Here is a 16,862-nt window from a genome sequence, read left to right on the forward strand (position 1 = left end):
GTATACATGTAGACAAGAAGCAAAATCAAAATGAAAACTACTCTTGAAACTTAAATCTAGCCATGGATGCTTTGTTCCAGCCAGCACTGGCCCTGTTTCTTCTCCCTGGACTGAGAGAATTATAATAGGTCTTAGACTGTCAGGAACATAATTAGTGGGAGAAATGAAAATTCATTAAGGTAGTACACTTTAAATGTTAATTCTGGCTACATTATCTGTTCACAGATATATTCAATAACAGCCATCACATGTATTCACATATTCTAGTAATTAGGACTTTGAGCTCTGCCCTTACACAAACCTAGTTTGAATTCTAGCTCAACCATTCACTGGTTAATTGCTTCAGAGTAGCTCTTTAATTTCTTTGTGCCTCCTTTCCTTATCTTCTGGGAAATAACACCTCACATTTTCTGCTGCACCATTCTACTATTTTCAGCACATGTGCTTTGTAAAGGAATGTCCTCATTATCTTCTCAAAGAATGAATGACACTACAGTATAATGGTTACTTTGTAGACTTTAGAGCCAGACAAATTTCTGATCAGATTCCAGCTCTTCTACTTGACATCTGTGTGAATGTTGCCGGTAAATTAGCCACTCTATGCCTCAATTTTCTCACCAATATAATGTGAATAGTAATAGTGCATTATATATTATGGTTATTGTGGAAATCTATAAATTACTCTAGCCCAAGTCATCAGAATTTGAAAGTAAGTAGTATAAATGGTCATTGCTACTATTATGATTGTGATCTTTATTATTACTTTTCACACAGTTTTTTGTTACAACTAGTGCAAGTCAGCCGGCACGTGCCAAACTGATTGTGTCAGAAATGAGTGCCTTTCAATTTAGACAGTGAGAATCAAGCCAAAATATTGATCGGATGGATGACTTCAACATGTTGAGGGAGAAGAAATTTCTCTTTCCTCTAGATTTTGAATTAGTAGTGTGTCCAGTTGGACTCACATAGTCATCCTGTGATCATGAGGGGTTAAATAATGACAATTAATGAAAAAGGGGAGATTCAAAGTGAGAGGCTAGAACTATAAATTTTGTTTATAGGTTTTAAGCCCGTTAAGACAACTCTCTTCCAGAAAATTTTATTTGTGTAAGCCAGTAAATGTCTTATTTGCTTAAACAAATTTGAATCAGGTTTTCTGTTTCATTGTAACCAAAGAGACTTAAGATTTACAAAGCCTGTCCTAAAACCGTCTTGTGAAGCTTATGAGATAGTTTTCATAGTGTTCAGGATAGACTCTGCCATTTAATAATTCTGAGTACTTTTTAGCTGTTATTAATAGCAAAATTATTTAATGTTAGCAAAAGGTTTGATGAATACCTGACATCAGATGGCATTTTAAATTATGAAAATAAATTTCTTGCTCTGCATTGTTTTTATTCTGAGTCTGCCCTGCTTTGTTTACTCTTAAGCTTTTATTTTTTTTACACAGAAATTACTCAAACATAACTACATTTCTTACCAGCTATACTTTTTCAAGTAATTGAAAATATCTTCTTTAAGCTCTCCAAGAATAATCTAATCATTGTTTTCTCAATATAAATGATTGATTTTATGGGCTTGCTACAAAAGCATGAGAAGCTTATTCTTTTCAAAAACCCTTTCTAAGTCACAGTTACTTTGTGTGCATTGATTTATGATTTCCTTCACAAGGTAACAAAGCATTTTCTACATAATGCTGTCTTGCACTAACATCTGTACTACAGTAACTCTTTCACTGGATGGATCTTTTGATTTTTCATTCTTTCTTTGAAAACTACATATATGAAGCAAAATACTGTTTTCTTCTGACTCCCACTGTCTATGTGAAATGTCATATAATGTAATTCTGTTGGTTCTGAATACGAGTGCTTTGGGTCTTAAGCGATAGTAAACAACTCTAGCCTACTTTAGGGAAACAAAAGGATTTTATTGAAAGGATTCATGGCAATTCATAAACCAAAAAGAACAAAACAACCAGCTTTTGCAAAGGACAGGACCCAGGAAAGTTGGCAGGAAAAGGAGGGAAATCTGTCCGTGACACTGCCACTGGTGTGCTTCATCTCCTCCCATTTTCCCTCCTGTGTCAGTGGCTGGGATTCAAATTCCTGGGAGACAAGGTCTGAGTGGCCTGTAGTGAAAAAGAGCACTTCCAAAAGATGATTCAGGACATTTTTACACAAAATAAATAAACAAGAATAAAATAAAAGTAGGTAAGAGCTGCAGGGTAATCAAACCCAAGGTACCCATTCTAACACATAACCCAGGCACTTTAGCTGGATATTCAAGTCACTCTCCTTCATAACCCCAGTTTCTCTTTTAAGCCTTATCCCGTTTATCTATCCATGAAATATTCCCTAGCCAAACTGCAGACCTTTCTTTATTCCAAACACAGTCCCCACCTTCCTAACTTCAGTGGCTTTTATAGAATTTTCTTGTCTACTGAATGAGCTACTTGAACCCCTGAAATTCTTCCTAGCAAGTTCTACTTCTAATTCTTTCTTCTTCAAAATTCTTTCTCCATCCTTACTAAAACATAAACTCCTTGAGGACAGGATCCATGTTCACATGAAATTTTTCATAGCAAGTAATGCCATGGCCTAGAACAAATATAGTATTGAATGAATAGTACATTTTTGCCAAATCCTGGCAAACCCTCCTTTATGACCCCTCCTACATCTGTCTCCTCTGATTTCTCTGTCCTATGTTATCAGGTCAGGCTCTGTTATTATTTCTGTTAATGAATGATTTCATCTTGGTCTCCACGCTCATAAATTCTCTCCATTCCAGCCTATACTAAACACATCAATACTTGTAATTTTTTTTTGTCTTACTCTTGCTTATTGATTGTGGAATTGATTTTAATAACACAAATTTCTAAAGTCCCCTGCTCTAATTACAACCAGAATTTCTGGTTCTTTTACCTATTGATGAATTTATTTATTTTTATTAATTTATTTCTTTAAGTTTATTTATTTATTTTGAGAGAACATGAGTGTGCGTGTGTGCAAGTGGGGAAGGGGCAGAAAGAGAGGGAGAGAGAAAGAATCCCAAGCACTTTTAGTGCAGAGCCCGACGTGGGTCTCAAACTCAAGGACTGTGAGATCATGACTTTAGAAGAAATCAAGAGTTGGATGCCTAACCAACTGAGCCACCTACCCATTACTAATTTAAGAAAGTATTCATTTATACATTATTTTACTCATTACTTAACCTATTTTATTTTATTAAGTTTACATTCCCCATAGTAGAACTACTTTTTCTCTCCTATTATAAATCATGTTCACCTACATTTCCAACCATATTTTGTTTCCTGTATCTGGAATAGCTTTCGAATTGGCATGTTCAAATCATACCCATATATTTCAAGGTCTCCCATGAAATTATAACTTATTCATTTTTAAAGTCAGAGTCAAGGCATCACTACAAACTAACATTTAAAGATGCAAGAATGTATAACTTCCCAGTTTAGGTCTGAAGTTTAAGGTGAACTTACTGCTTATGAAAAGAGAAATGACTTAATTCAATGAAAGGCACAAATATTGATAACTTCTCTGTGCATAGCATTATAGACATTTTTTTTTATTTTTTTAATGTTTATTTTTAGAAAGAGAGATACAGAGCATGAGGGGGGGAGGGGCAGAGAGAGAGGGAGACACAGAATCTGAAGCAGGCTCCAGGCTCTGAGCTGTCAGCATGGAACCTGATGCAGGGCTCCAGCTCATGAACCATGAGATCATGACCTGAGCAGAAGTTGGACGCTTAACCAACTGAGCCACCCAGGTGTCCCTGTAAACAATATCGTTTTTTAATATTCAGAGAAAATTTCCCTTTAAAATATGCTCTGACTAATTAGGGAGATCAGACAAAGAACAAGCTCAGCAGTATGTGAGTAATCCAGAGGACTATTTCTTAGAAATTCGGTATATAAGTATATAAGTAATCCAGAGTATATAAGTATATAAATAATCCAGAGTAATTCAGTATATAAGTAATCCAGAGGACTATTTGTTAGAAATTCAGAGATTGGAGAGGGCAATAGAACTCAAACCAAAGGAAAATGTCTTCAAAGGGGAACCAGACCAACACATGGTTTCAGCCATTGTGGTCTGCATCTGATCCAGATCTCTTTTAAGGATAAGTAGTGTTTCACAAAAGAATAAACAGGATTGGAGGTAAAAGGAAACCTAGTATATTCTTTGAGAAATGAAGCCCTCATCAATTGGGGCATTTATTACAATCACATCAACATATTTAGTTCCTTAGCATCTTTGCCTTGTTCTTCCTTTTTTTTGAAACAAACAAACAAATAAATGTTTAATATCAAAGTCCAATTCTTAAGTACTTCTTTCATTAGAAGCCATTCCTAACTCTATAGTATATTCCCTACAAATGTAGTTACTCCCTTATCTGTGGTATCATAGCACTTTGTACATAAATGTTCATAGTATTTACCACATTGAATTTAGTCAGCTGTTTGACTGCCAGCCTTCACCTGCTGCTTTTCTGAATTTGTGGAATGCAAGATAATATTCTATTCATTTTTGTTCCCCGTAACATGTAGCATTTGACTGCCACATAGCAGGTGTGAAAGTTGAGTGGTTATAAATCTTAAATGGCTCTAGGGTGGAATTATAGTGCTGCAGACAGAGCAAGCAGAGGAACAAAGTTGTTTGACATGATCTTTGCGTAAATGGTTTGAGAAGGCTGAAAAAAATAAGAATTTAAGTTGCATTCTTGTTCTTTACTTAAGGGTTTGTACTACTTAATCATTTTGTAATGTACATCTAATGACAAGAGAAAAGGGACAAATGTGGAGTACTTCAAATATTGTAAGCATTTTTCAGTGCCATATTATATCATGGTTATATAAAATTAAATTATAATTTTCTTGCATTAGTATATGACTTTAGGTTTGAAAAACTAGCATGATAATATTTTTTGTTAATATTGTGATAGTTAAATTATGTTTTATTTCATGTTACCTCTGGCACTTTTTATTGAATATCAGATTTTATTTCCCCTAAAGCATAAAAATACATCTTAATGGATTTTTCATTTAATATTCCATATTCCATAAAACTGTGTTTGTGTGACTCATCTAACATACATCTAATTTTTATGACATCTACACAAGTCTTCATGGAATTTGATTTTTTCTTCTTAAAAGTATTTATCTAATTTTCACCTATGAATTTTCCAAACACTTGTTGCATATACTTTAAATGTTATGCCAATCAGCTCGGGCTGTTATAACAGTTATAATACCCACAGACTGGGTGGCTTAAACAATAAATGTTTGTTTCTCACAATTCTAAAATCTGGGACATCCAGGATCAAGGTGCTGGTAGATCCAGTGTCTAGTGAAGGCCCTCTTCTGGTTTGTAGAAGGACATCTCATTGTGTCCTCACCTGGCAGTAAAAGAGAGAGGAAGCAAGTTCTTTTCTGCCTCTTGTTACAAGGGCACTAATTCCATCATGAGGGCTCCTACCTTATGACCTAATTATCTCCCAAAGGTTCCATCTCTAAATATCATCACCTTAAGGATAGGGTTTCAACATATGAATTTTAGGGAGATACAGTTTATAATAATTGTATTAATATTTTCCATAGATTTGACTTTTTGAAATACTGCAATGTTTCTCCTTCAATTTAGTAGTTATTTAGTAATAGAGAAAATACACAAAAATAAGGAATAGCTATTTGAGTATCAGAGCAAAAGAATATTGCTGTTCATTATCTTGTAATCAATATACTGCATTTATTTTTCCAGCAAATAGAGACAGACATTTATGATAGCTTAGTTTTCTCATATTTGAATGATAAATAGTGCGTGAAATAGCTGTATACTTTAGCCACTGTATTCATAAAGTTATTCTTGGCAGCTAATGCTGCTTTTTATGTAAAGAAGAAAGGTATAAAGATGAATTATTTTAGCAGTTAACAAACACCCATTCTTCCAAATTTGTATCATGCATTGAGTAGAAGACCCAGATCTGTCTAATTCTAAGAGCTTAATAACTGTTTTCTCATATCCACCTAAGGCTCCCTATAATCATTTATTTCTCTCAACAAAGCTGCATGAGTTTCTTTTCAAAACACAAATTTTGTATTTCTCTTTCTTTAGTCCTTGCACTTTAAGTGTATGGGCACAGACGCTGCCTCCCAATGTCTTTCCTTTTGTCTAAGGTTAAAATCTATGTGATAAAAGCGGTCTCTACTTCCCCATGCAGTATGCTGCAGGGGCACTCTCTGCTCTAACTAGACTAGTCTCCTGTGAGTTTCTTTTAGCCACTGAGACATTCATTCATTCACTCATTTTACTCATTCACTTATGTAATGAAGGTTTTTGCTCCTGTTGTTGCCTCTCTCATACATACTGCCATGCTTGCAAATTCTCTTACATTTAGAAGTATGTGATAAGTTTTCAACTTACTGGTTAGACTGAACTCATGATATTGTGCATGGCCTCTCTTCTGCTTGACAGTTTTGTATTCTCTGTGCTGAGCCCAGTTATCAATCCACAGAAAACACTTAAAATATGTTTTCAAGAATAACGAATGGGAAGATGGTGATGAAGTAGTAGGACACTAGGTTTATCTCACCCTATGAGCACAACTAGATAAATATCAAATCATCCTCAATACCCCCAGAAATTGACCTACAGACTAGCAGAAAAAACTCCACAACTGAGGGAAGAGAAGAGGTCACATTGAAGATGGTAGAAAGTTCAGAGACATCGTTTAGAGAACAAATGGGTTGTGGGTATTGTGGAGGGGAGGGAACTGTGGTTGCAGAGAGGAGTGAGAGAGAGGAACACACAGAAAGATGCACAAAGAGAACATTTTCTGAAAGCCATTGGCTTGGAAAATGAGAGGGGCTGAATTTTATGAGCTCTTGCAACCAGTGGGACTTAAAGCCTGCAAGTTGAAAGGCCAGCAGGCTTGGCTGGGATAGAGTCTGGAGGGCACTACATTGCTCCTGGAGGGAAGGCAGGCAAAAAACCTGGGAGCAGAGAGCATGGAAACAGTGATCTGAAGAGTGCCTGGGGCACAGTGGGGAGATTATTCACTCTTCTCAGAATACTTCCCTATGTGGAAGCATTCACAGAGATGCCTCTCTGAAAGCAGAGGAGGTGTCAGGTGCCATTTTCCTCCCTGCCTTTCAGCATCAACACAGAGCCAGCAAAAAGCAGCACGATGCTGACATTGGCTGCCTAACTTCCTTACACTGAGCTCTACCACCCTGTGCTCTGCAGGATTGCTTTTCTCAGTCAAGCTTGCTTCAGTACCAGAATGGAGAAATTCCCCCAGAAGACCAGTGCAAATGCCTTGCCCACACAGTATCTCCTGATCAGAGAGTTTTGGAGGTCCTCAGTTCTGGTGGAGTTGCTGCCAGGTCTCTTTTCACATGCAGATTGGAGCACACCTTGCTAAAGCTTGCCACACTCTGGCTAGGGACCAAACATTGCCCACAGCAGACAAGGAAAGCCTCTGCAGATGACTGGCCTGAAGGATAGAGCAACCAAACACAACAGCATAGTATACACAGCACACAATGAAGACATTCCTTAAGTGCCAGACCTGGGCACTATATGACCTCAGTTTAATAAGGCCATTACTTTCAGGAGGAAAAGATATAACTGGTTCTTCTAACACAGAGAAGAAGGCAGAGACTTAGACAAAATGCCAAGATGGAGGAACTAATTGCAAATGAAAGAACAAGATAAGGCCATGGCAAGAGATCTAAGTGAAATATATATAAATAACATGCCTGATGGTGAATTTAAAGCAGCAATCATAAGGGCTTGAGAAAAAAATAGAGACATCAGTGAGACCCTTACCCCAGAGATTAAAAAAATACATACATCTGGTATGTACATCTCTGGTATTAAAAAAGAACCAGAGATGAAGAATGCAATAAACAAGATTGTAAACAGGCTTGATGCAGTGAATAACATGCTAGAAGAAACAGAGGAATAAGTTAGTGACCTACAAAACAAAATAATAGAAAATAATGAAGCTGAACAAAAGAGACAAAGAAGAATTATACAACACAAAAATAGACCTAGAAAATTCAGTTACTCCATCAAACATAATGATATTCATGTTATGGGAGGCCCAGAAGAAGAAGAGAGAAAAGGGGGCATAAAATTTATTTCAAGAATTAATAGCAGAAAACTTCCCTAATCTGGGGGAGGTAACAGACATCTAGATGTAGGAGGCACAGACAACCCCCATTGAGATCAACAAAAGCAGGCCAACACAAAGACATATTGCAATTAGATTTGCAAAATATAGTGATAAAAAAAATCTTAAAAGGAGCAAGAAAACAGAAGTCCTTAACGTACAAGGGAAAACACATATGCTAGCTGGAGATTTCTCAACAGAAACTTGGCATGCCAGGATGGAGTGGCAGGATGTAGTCAAAATGCTGAATGGGAGAAATCTGCAGCCAAGAATATTCTATCCAGTAAGGTTTACATTCAGAATAGAAGGAGAAATGAAGAGTTTCCCAGACAAAACTAGAGAAGTTTTTGACGAATAAACCAGTCCTGCAAGAAATATTAAAGAAACTGGTGCCTGGGTGGCTCAGTAGGTTAAGCATCTGACTTTGACTCAGGTCATGATTTCATGGCTCAAGGGTTCAAGCCCCATGTCATGCTCTGTGCTGACAGTTCAGAGCCTTGAGCATGCTTTGGATTCTGTGCCTCTATCTCTCTCTGCTCCTTCCCTACTTAGTCTTCCTCTCTCTCCCTCTCAAAAATAAGTACACATTTAAAAAAAATTTAAAGAAATGTTAGAGACTCTGAGTGCAAAGGAGAGGTCAAAAGTGACAAAGACAAGAAAAAAAATCAGAGAAAATCTCCAGAAACAATCACCAAACAAGTATAATGGCAATAAATACATATCCATCAATAATTACTCTGAATGTAAATAAACTAAATCAAAAGACATAGGGTGTCAGAATGGATAAAAAAAAAAAAGACCCATCTATATGCTGCCTACAAGAGACTCATTTTAAACCTAAAGGCACCTGCAGATTAATGTGAGGAACTGGAGAAACATTTATCATATAAATGGCTGTCAAAAGAAAGCCAGGGTTGCAATACTTATATTGCAAAAACTAGACTTCAAAAAAAAAATTGTTAAAAGAGAAAGACATTATATAATCATAAAGGGACAGATTTAACAAATATTATAAATATTTATGTACCCAACATAGGGGTACCCAAATATATAAAACAATTAATAACAAAAATAAAGGAATTAATTGATAATAACACACACACTAATAGTATGGGACTTTAACACTCCACTTACATCAATGTACAGATCATCTAAACAAAAAATAAACAAGGAAACAATGGTTTTGAATGACACACTAAACCAGATGGATTTAACAGATATATTCACAGTATTCAATCCTAAAACAACAGAATACACATTCTTTACAAGTGCACATGGAACATTCTCCAGAAGGGATCACATAATAGGTCACAAAACAGGCCTCAACAAATACAAACAAATTGACATTGTACCATACACCTTTTCTGACCACAACACTATAAAACTAGAATTCACCCACAGCAAATATTTGGAAAGAACACAAATACATGGAAGTTAAAATGCTACTAAAATGAATAGGTACACCAGGAAATCAAAACAAAACAAAACAAAACAAAACAAAACAACATGAAACAAATGAAAATGAAAACACAATGGCTGAAAACTTTGGGGATGCAACAAAAGTGATCTTATAGGGGAAGAAGATAGCAATACAGGCCTACTTCAAGAAGCAAGAAAAATCTCAGATAAACAACCTCACCTTACACCTAGAGGAGCTAGAAAACAACAACAACAAATGAAACCTAAAACTAGAAGAAGAAAGAAAATAATAAAGATTAGAGTAGAAATAAATGAATAGGAACTCCAAAAAACAAACAAACAAACAAACAAACAAAAAACCCAAAACAGATCAATGAAAACAGGAGATGGTTTTTTGAAAACATCAATAAAATTGATAAACTTTTCACCAGACATATCAAAAAGAAAAGAGAAATAACCCAAATAAATAAATTCAGAAATGAGAAAGGAGAAATAACAACCAACACCACAGAAATATAAACAATTATAACAAAATATTATGAAAAACCATATGCCAACAAATTGGACAATGTAAAGAATGGATAAGTTCCTAGAAACATATAAACTACCATAACTGAAACAGGAAGAAATAGAAAACTTGAACAGACTGATAACCAGCATAGAAATTTAATCAGTAATCAAAAAACTCCCAACAAACAAAAGTCTAGGGCCAGATGGCTTCCCAGGGTAATTCTGAAAACATTTAAAGAAGAGTTAATACCTATTAATCTCAAACTACTCCAAAAAATAAAAATAAAAAAGGGAGGAACATTTCCAAATTCATTCTATGAGGCCAGTATTACCCTGATACCAAAACAAGATAAAAACTCCACTAAAAAAGAAAACTACCAGCTAATATCCCTGATGAACATGGATGCAAAAATTCTCAATAAAAGCATACCAAATTCAATAATACATTAAAAAAACATTCACCATAATCAGGTGTGATTTATTCCTGCATTGCAAAGGTGTTTCAATCTTTACAAATCAATCAACATGATACACAACATTAATAAAAGAAATGATAAGAACTATATGATCATTTCAATAGATGCGGAATAAGCATTGAACAAAGAACAACATCCATTCATGATAAAAACCCTCAGAAAAGTAGGTTTAGAGAGAACATACCTCAACATCGTAAAGACCACCTATGAGAAACCAACAGGTAATATCATCCTCGATGGGGGAGAACTTAGAGATTTTCCTCTAAGGTCAGTAACAAGACAGGGATGTTCACTTTCACCACTTTTATTCAACATAGTACTAGAAGTCCTAGCCTAAGGAATCAGACAATCAAAAGAAATAAAAAACATCCGAATCAGCAAGGAAGAAGTCAAATTTCCACTATATGCCGATGTAACCATACTCTATATAGAACACCCCAAAGACTCCACCATAAAACTGCTAGAACTGATAAACTAATTCAGTAAAGTCACAGGATACAAAATCAACATATAGAAATCTCTTGAATTTCTGTACACCAATAATGAAGCAGCAGAAAGAGAAAATAAAAAATCATTCCCATTTATAATTGCACCAAAACCCACAAAATATCTAGGGATAAACCTAACCAATTTGAAAGACCTGTACTCTGAAAACTATAAAACACTGATGAAAAAAACTGAAGATGACACAAAGAAATTGAAAGATATTCCATGTTCACGGATTGGAAGAACAAATATTATTAAAATGTCTATACTACCCAAAGCAGTCTACACATTTAATGCAATCCCTATCAAAATACCAACAGCATTTTTCACACAACTGGAGCAAACAATATTAAAATTTCTATGGAACCACAAAAGACCCTGAATAGCCATAGCAATCTTGAAGGGGGAAAAAAAAGGTAGAGGCATCACAATTCTGGACTTCAAGTTATATTACATAGTGGTGGTAATCAAAAGAGTACAGTAGTGGCACAAACGTAGACACATAGATCAATAGGACAAAATAGAAAACCCAGAAATTAACCCATAACTATATGATCAATTAATCTTTGATGAATCAGGAAAGACTATTCAATAAGAAAAAGACTGTTTCTTCAACAGATGGTGTTGGGAAAACTGGACTGCAACATGCAAAAGAATGGAACTGATGACTCTCTTACACCATACATAAAAATAAATTCAAAATGGATTAAAGGCCTAAATGTTAACTGTTACCATCAGAGTCCTAGAAGAGAGCATAGGCAGTAACCACTTTGACATTGGCTGTAGCAACTTCTTTCTAGATATGTCTACTGAGGCAAGGGAAACAAAAACAAATATAAACTGTTGGGACTTCATCAAGATAAAAAGCTTCTGCACAGTGAAGGAAACAATTAACTAAAAGGCAACATTTGGAATGGGAGAAAATATTTTCAAATGACATATCTAATAAAGCATTTGTATTCAAATTCTACAAAGAACTTATAAAATTCAATACTCAAAATAAATAATCCAATTTAAAATGGGCAGAAGACATGAATAGACATTTTTCCAAAGAAGACATATAGTTGGCTAGCAGACATGAAAGATGCTCAACATCACTCATCATCAGGGAAATACAAATGAAAACTACAGTGAGATGTCACCTCCCACCTGTCAGGAATGGCTAAAATAAACAACACAAGAAACAACATGTGTTGGTGAGGATGTGGAGAAAGGGGAACCCTCTTGCATTGTTGATGGAAATGCAAACTGGGGTAGCCACTGTGGTAAACAGTATGGAGATTCCTCAGAAACTTAAAAATAGAACTACCCTATGATCCAGCAATTGTACTAGAAGGTATTTACCCAAAGAATGCAAAAATAGTAAGTCAAGGGGATACATGCATCTCTATGTTTATACCAACATTATCTACAATAGCCAAATTATGGAAGTAGCCCAAGTGTTCATCAACTGATGAATGGATAAAGAACTTGAGGTATATATATATATATATATATATATATATATATATATATATGTGTGTGTGTGTGTATGTGTGTACATAATGGAATATTATTCAGACATAAAATGAATGAAATCTTGCCATTTGCAATGACATGGATGGAGCTACACAGTATTATGTTAAACAAAATAAGTCAGAGAAAGACAAATACCATATGATTTCACTCATATGTGGAATTTAAGAAATGAAACAAACAAAGGGAAGAAAAAAAAAGAAAGTCAAACCATGACATCGACTCTTCACTATAGAGGACAAACTGATGATTACCAGAAGGGACGTGGGTGGGGATGGATTAAACAGGTGATGGGGATTGAGGAGTGCACTTGTGATGATCACTGGTTGTTTTATAGATGTATTGAATCAGTATATTGTAGATGTGAAACTAATATTCAACTGTACATTAACTACCTGGAATTTATATAAAAACTTAAAAAAATAAATGTAAAAAAAATAATGAATAAATCAATCCTTTGAGATCCATGTATTCCGTTTACTACTTATGAGAGCATGTTTTCTAATATAGTCACAGAAATTTTGTCTTGCTACTACCTCTCCCAACTAGAGAACAGTGTTGTGGTCTTTAGTTGGTAGTAAGAATTTCTATGGCATAACTCCCTTCCTAATGTCCTGCCAGGTGGACTATAGCATCATTTAACTACAATAAACATTTGGCAGGGGCGCCTGGGTGGCTCAGTCGGTTGAGCGGCCGACTTCGGCTCAGGTCACGATCTCGCGGTCCGTGAGTTCGAGCCCCGCGTCGGGCTCTGTGCTGACAGCTCAGAGCCTGGAGCCCATTTCAGATTCTGTGTCTCCCTCTCTCTCTGACCCTCCCCTGTTCATGCTCTGTCTCTCTCTGTCTCAAAAATAAATAAACGTTAAAAAAAAAAAAAAAAAAAACAACATTTGGCAGTTAGGCGTTATCAGGAATCTTACACATGAATATGAGAAAGTAGGTAAAAGTAGGGACAAAAGTTGAAGACCTTATGCATACTTATTGCCTGTCACATCAATGTATTGCCCTCAAATTTGATAAGCTATATAATCATCTCCAGGAGTATTTTAGGGTATTGGAATCTCCCCTCCTGTATTACAAGGAAGGTTGATAAAGGTTTTCACTCTTAGGTTATCCAAAAGAACCCAATACCCAACATGATTTGTCTATCAGCATTACTAATTTAGTCCTACCCAGTTTGAAGACTAAATTGATTGTCTTTACATTAACATAGTATTTGAGTTTAATAAGCATATCAATGTTTTTCATGAAATGATTAGGAATGATAAAATTTGATCCTATTCTCATTAAAACAAGAAAATGAATAAAACTTCTCAAGTGGTTCTCCATAATGCAAAACTTATTAGGAACAAGTTAAAAAGAGAAGTCAAGCATTTAGAAGATGTTCTATTTAATTTAAATTTTAAGGAGTTAAAAAAACATTCTTTCATAATGTAGAAGAAAGGAAAAAGAAATCTGGATCTTACAGTCTAATGGGAGAGATAGAAAAGAATCATATGAATAATGATAAAAGTGTAACTCTAGTAATTTTCTTGAAGGGAAGATATATAAGAAACTCTAGGTTTACAGTATAGGACACTTTTGTTAATATTTTTATGACTTCCTCCGTGTTGGGAGGGATAATTGAGATAATTCATGTGAAATAAGTTTTTTTTTAAATTACATTAAAGTGTGTATATGTATGATATTTATAATAATAACTATTTTCCTTTTGTGAATCAAACTTTGTATGCCTGCTTCTGGATTTATATTGAAATATTTAACTATTTAAATTTAACTAGTTGTTTATTAAATTATTATAGCCTTTTGTTACACATTTAATCTGTAAATATTGTGACGATGATTTTACAAAAGACTGGCATCCTCAGTTTTGTGGTAAAAACAAAGATGATTATGAAATCACAGACTTTTTGGGTTAATACACTACATTCTAAATCATTGATACATTATTCTCAAATTACAATTGATATATTAACAAGATGCATTGAATTTCTTCCTATTTCACATCTAAAATAGATAATATTAAGCCATGAAATGATTTAGAAGGATATAACATAAAAGCACAGTCCTTAGCTAGTCTGTTTTAAATTGTATTAATCTCCTTAGGCTAGAAACTGGGTTACATAAACAACAAAAATGTATCTTCCCACAGTTCTGGGAGCTGGAAATCTAAGATCAAGGGACTTTTTTTCCAGTGAGACTCTACTTTTCTGGCTTTCAGACAGCCACCTACCCTCTGTGTTCTCGCAGGGCCTTTCCTTTGTGTTCACAGGAAGAAAGTGATATCTCTGGTATCTCTTCCTCTTCTAATAATGGCACCAGTCCCAGCAGATTAGGGTCCTACCTTCGTGATGGTATCATTTACCTCCCTAAGTGCCGTGTACCCAAATATAATCATATTGAAGGTTAGGGCTTCAACATATGAATTTGGGGATATACAATACAGTCCATAACGTAAACCTTGCATTATTTTGAAAAATAAAGTACACTTATACCACCAATAATATATGGTCTTTTTATTAATCCTATTCCAAACAAATCCCAATTTGAAAATTAGCAGCTGTCACTGAACTTTAATAAAAAAGGTTCTTTTATTTTAAGTAACATAAATAGAAAAAAATCTGGTTTAATTTTTGCATACAAAATTTTAATGAATGCTAGTATAGCAATCACATGATTCTATGTAAATATAAACAATTTTATGTTAAATCATTACTATATATGTATAATTATATGGTGACAAGCTTTAAAAAATAATCTTGAAATATTTTGTGTCCAACTTTAGATTTGTTATCTCATAGGAAGAAAGAAATCTAGATGGGAAATATTGAACATTGTGAAGATTACTGCACAAAATGATATCATGAGAAAGGAATTTTCATGAGGACAGGGATGTTGTCTGCTTTTTTCTTTGCCACCATAACCTCAGAGCCTAGAATAGCATCTTGCTCAAAATAAGTGTTCTAAAAATGTTGGTCAAGTAGATAATTAGCACATCATTTGGGCAACCTGACTTAATATCCTATAACATTTTATAATTCTCCTGAATCCTTCTCATAATGACATGAGATCATTAAAGAAAGCTGTGGTTTTAAAAATCCATACATTCACTGGGCAGAAGCTTTTATACTGTCTTGTTGTTCTCTCTAATTTAAAAGTGCTGCATTTATCATCTCACTACTCTATACCTAGCTACTTTACAAAATTTTTAATGTTGTCCCAAGATCCAAAATCCATACTTTCTTGTTTATAAAATTATGAGTAACGTATCCTATTTTAACTTTAAACTTAACATTGAGTTTTAGAAAACAAAAATGAATAAATTATGGTTTTATAAATATTCATTTAAAATTCTGATGGCATTTATAACTATATAAAATCACAAAACAAATAGGGAATTGGTATTTGTATCATTTATTTGCTTTGTAAGAAAGTTCTATTGCATTAATTTTGGGCAAACAAAGAGACATTACCTTTTACCAAAGGTATATATATATATTTATTTTGATGATGTGTATTGACAGATATTAATTACTATTAGTTTTCACTAGATACCCAAGGAAATTGAGGACTACTTAATTTTTTCTTTTTCACTTTGCCTTTTGTCATTTTATAATTTGCCTTTCAAGCATTGAAATTAGAATGTAGAAAAATGTCAGGGAAAGAACTCTGGTTTTAGAATCAATCATAACATAATCCCTGATGGTTAAACTGCTTACTAGCTGTGTGTTCTATGGAAATTTATATATCTTCTGTTTCTTCTTCCAGAATTTGACCAATTTTTAAATGAAATATCAGGCATAATAAAAATGGCTATGATTCTATTCTTTTATAAATAAAATATTTGTATTATGTTAAAATCAATTTAGATTTTCTTCATAGGAAAACCAGAAGGTTTATTGTAAGTCTGTGTTATAAGTTATACAATTATAACTTATTTCATACCATGAAGGAGAATTTTAGAAGTTTTAAAAACATACAAATAAAATTATATCTTTGGGAGGAAAGCCAACTCCTAGAGATTCTGTCCTCAACATTGGTAAATGTTTCAAAACAGGGCTGACTCAAATCACATAAGGCTGTGACCTTTCCCTTGTTATTTGTCACTAACAAGCTTGACAGCAGTGAGGATGTTAGTGACAAATGTAAGAAAATAGGTCATCATTGCTCATTTTGGATATAGTAGGTACTTCTTTTCTTACGTGGTTGTCAAATTAACCCCGGGGATATTTTTCGGGTTGCCAGATCTACTATGTTAAATATCTATGT

At 34.4% G+C, this 16,862-nt stretch overlaps 1 protein-coding gene and 1 long non-coding RNA gene across 5 annotated transcripts in view; one reads left to right on the forward strand and one right to left on the reverse strand.

The window, feature by feature from the left end:
* MGAT4C (MGAT4 family member C) overlaps positions 1-16,862 on the forward strand; it is a 754,867-nt gene that overhangs the window by 34,701 nt on the left and 703,304 nt on the right. The window lies entirely within an intron of this gene.
* LOC147579010 (uncharacterized) overlaps positions 1,907-16,862 on the reverse strand; it is a 33,618-nt gene continuing 18,662 nt past the window's right edge. For both annotated transcript variants that reach the window (XR_015253117.1, XR_015253118.1), the window contains exons 3-4: positions 5,308-5,409; positions 1,907-2,128 (exon numbers count right to left, since the gene is read on the reverse strand). This is a non-coding gene — a long non-coding RNA (uncharacterized LOC147579010). The remainder of the gene's footprint in view (positions 2,129-5,307; positions 5,410-16,862) is intronic.

This window comes from Puma concolor, chromosome B4, assembly GCF_028749965.1.
Source record: "Puma concolor isolate L17-30 chromosome B4, mPumCon1.1.hap2, whole genome shotgun sequence".
NCBI lineage: Eukaryota > Metazoa > Chordata > Mammalia > Carnivora > Felidae > Puma > Puma concolor.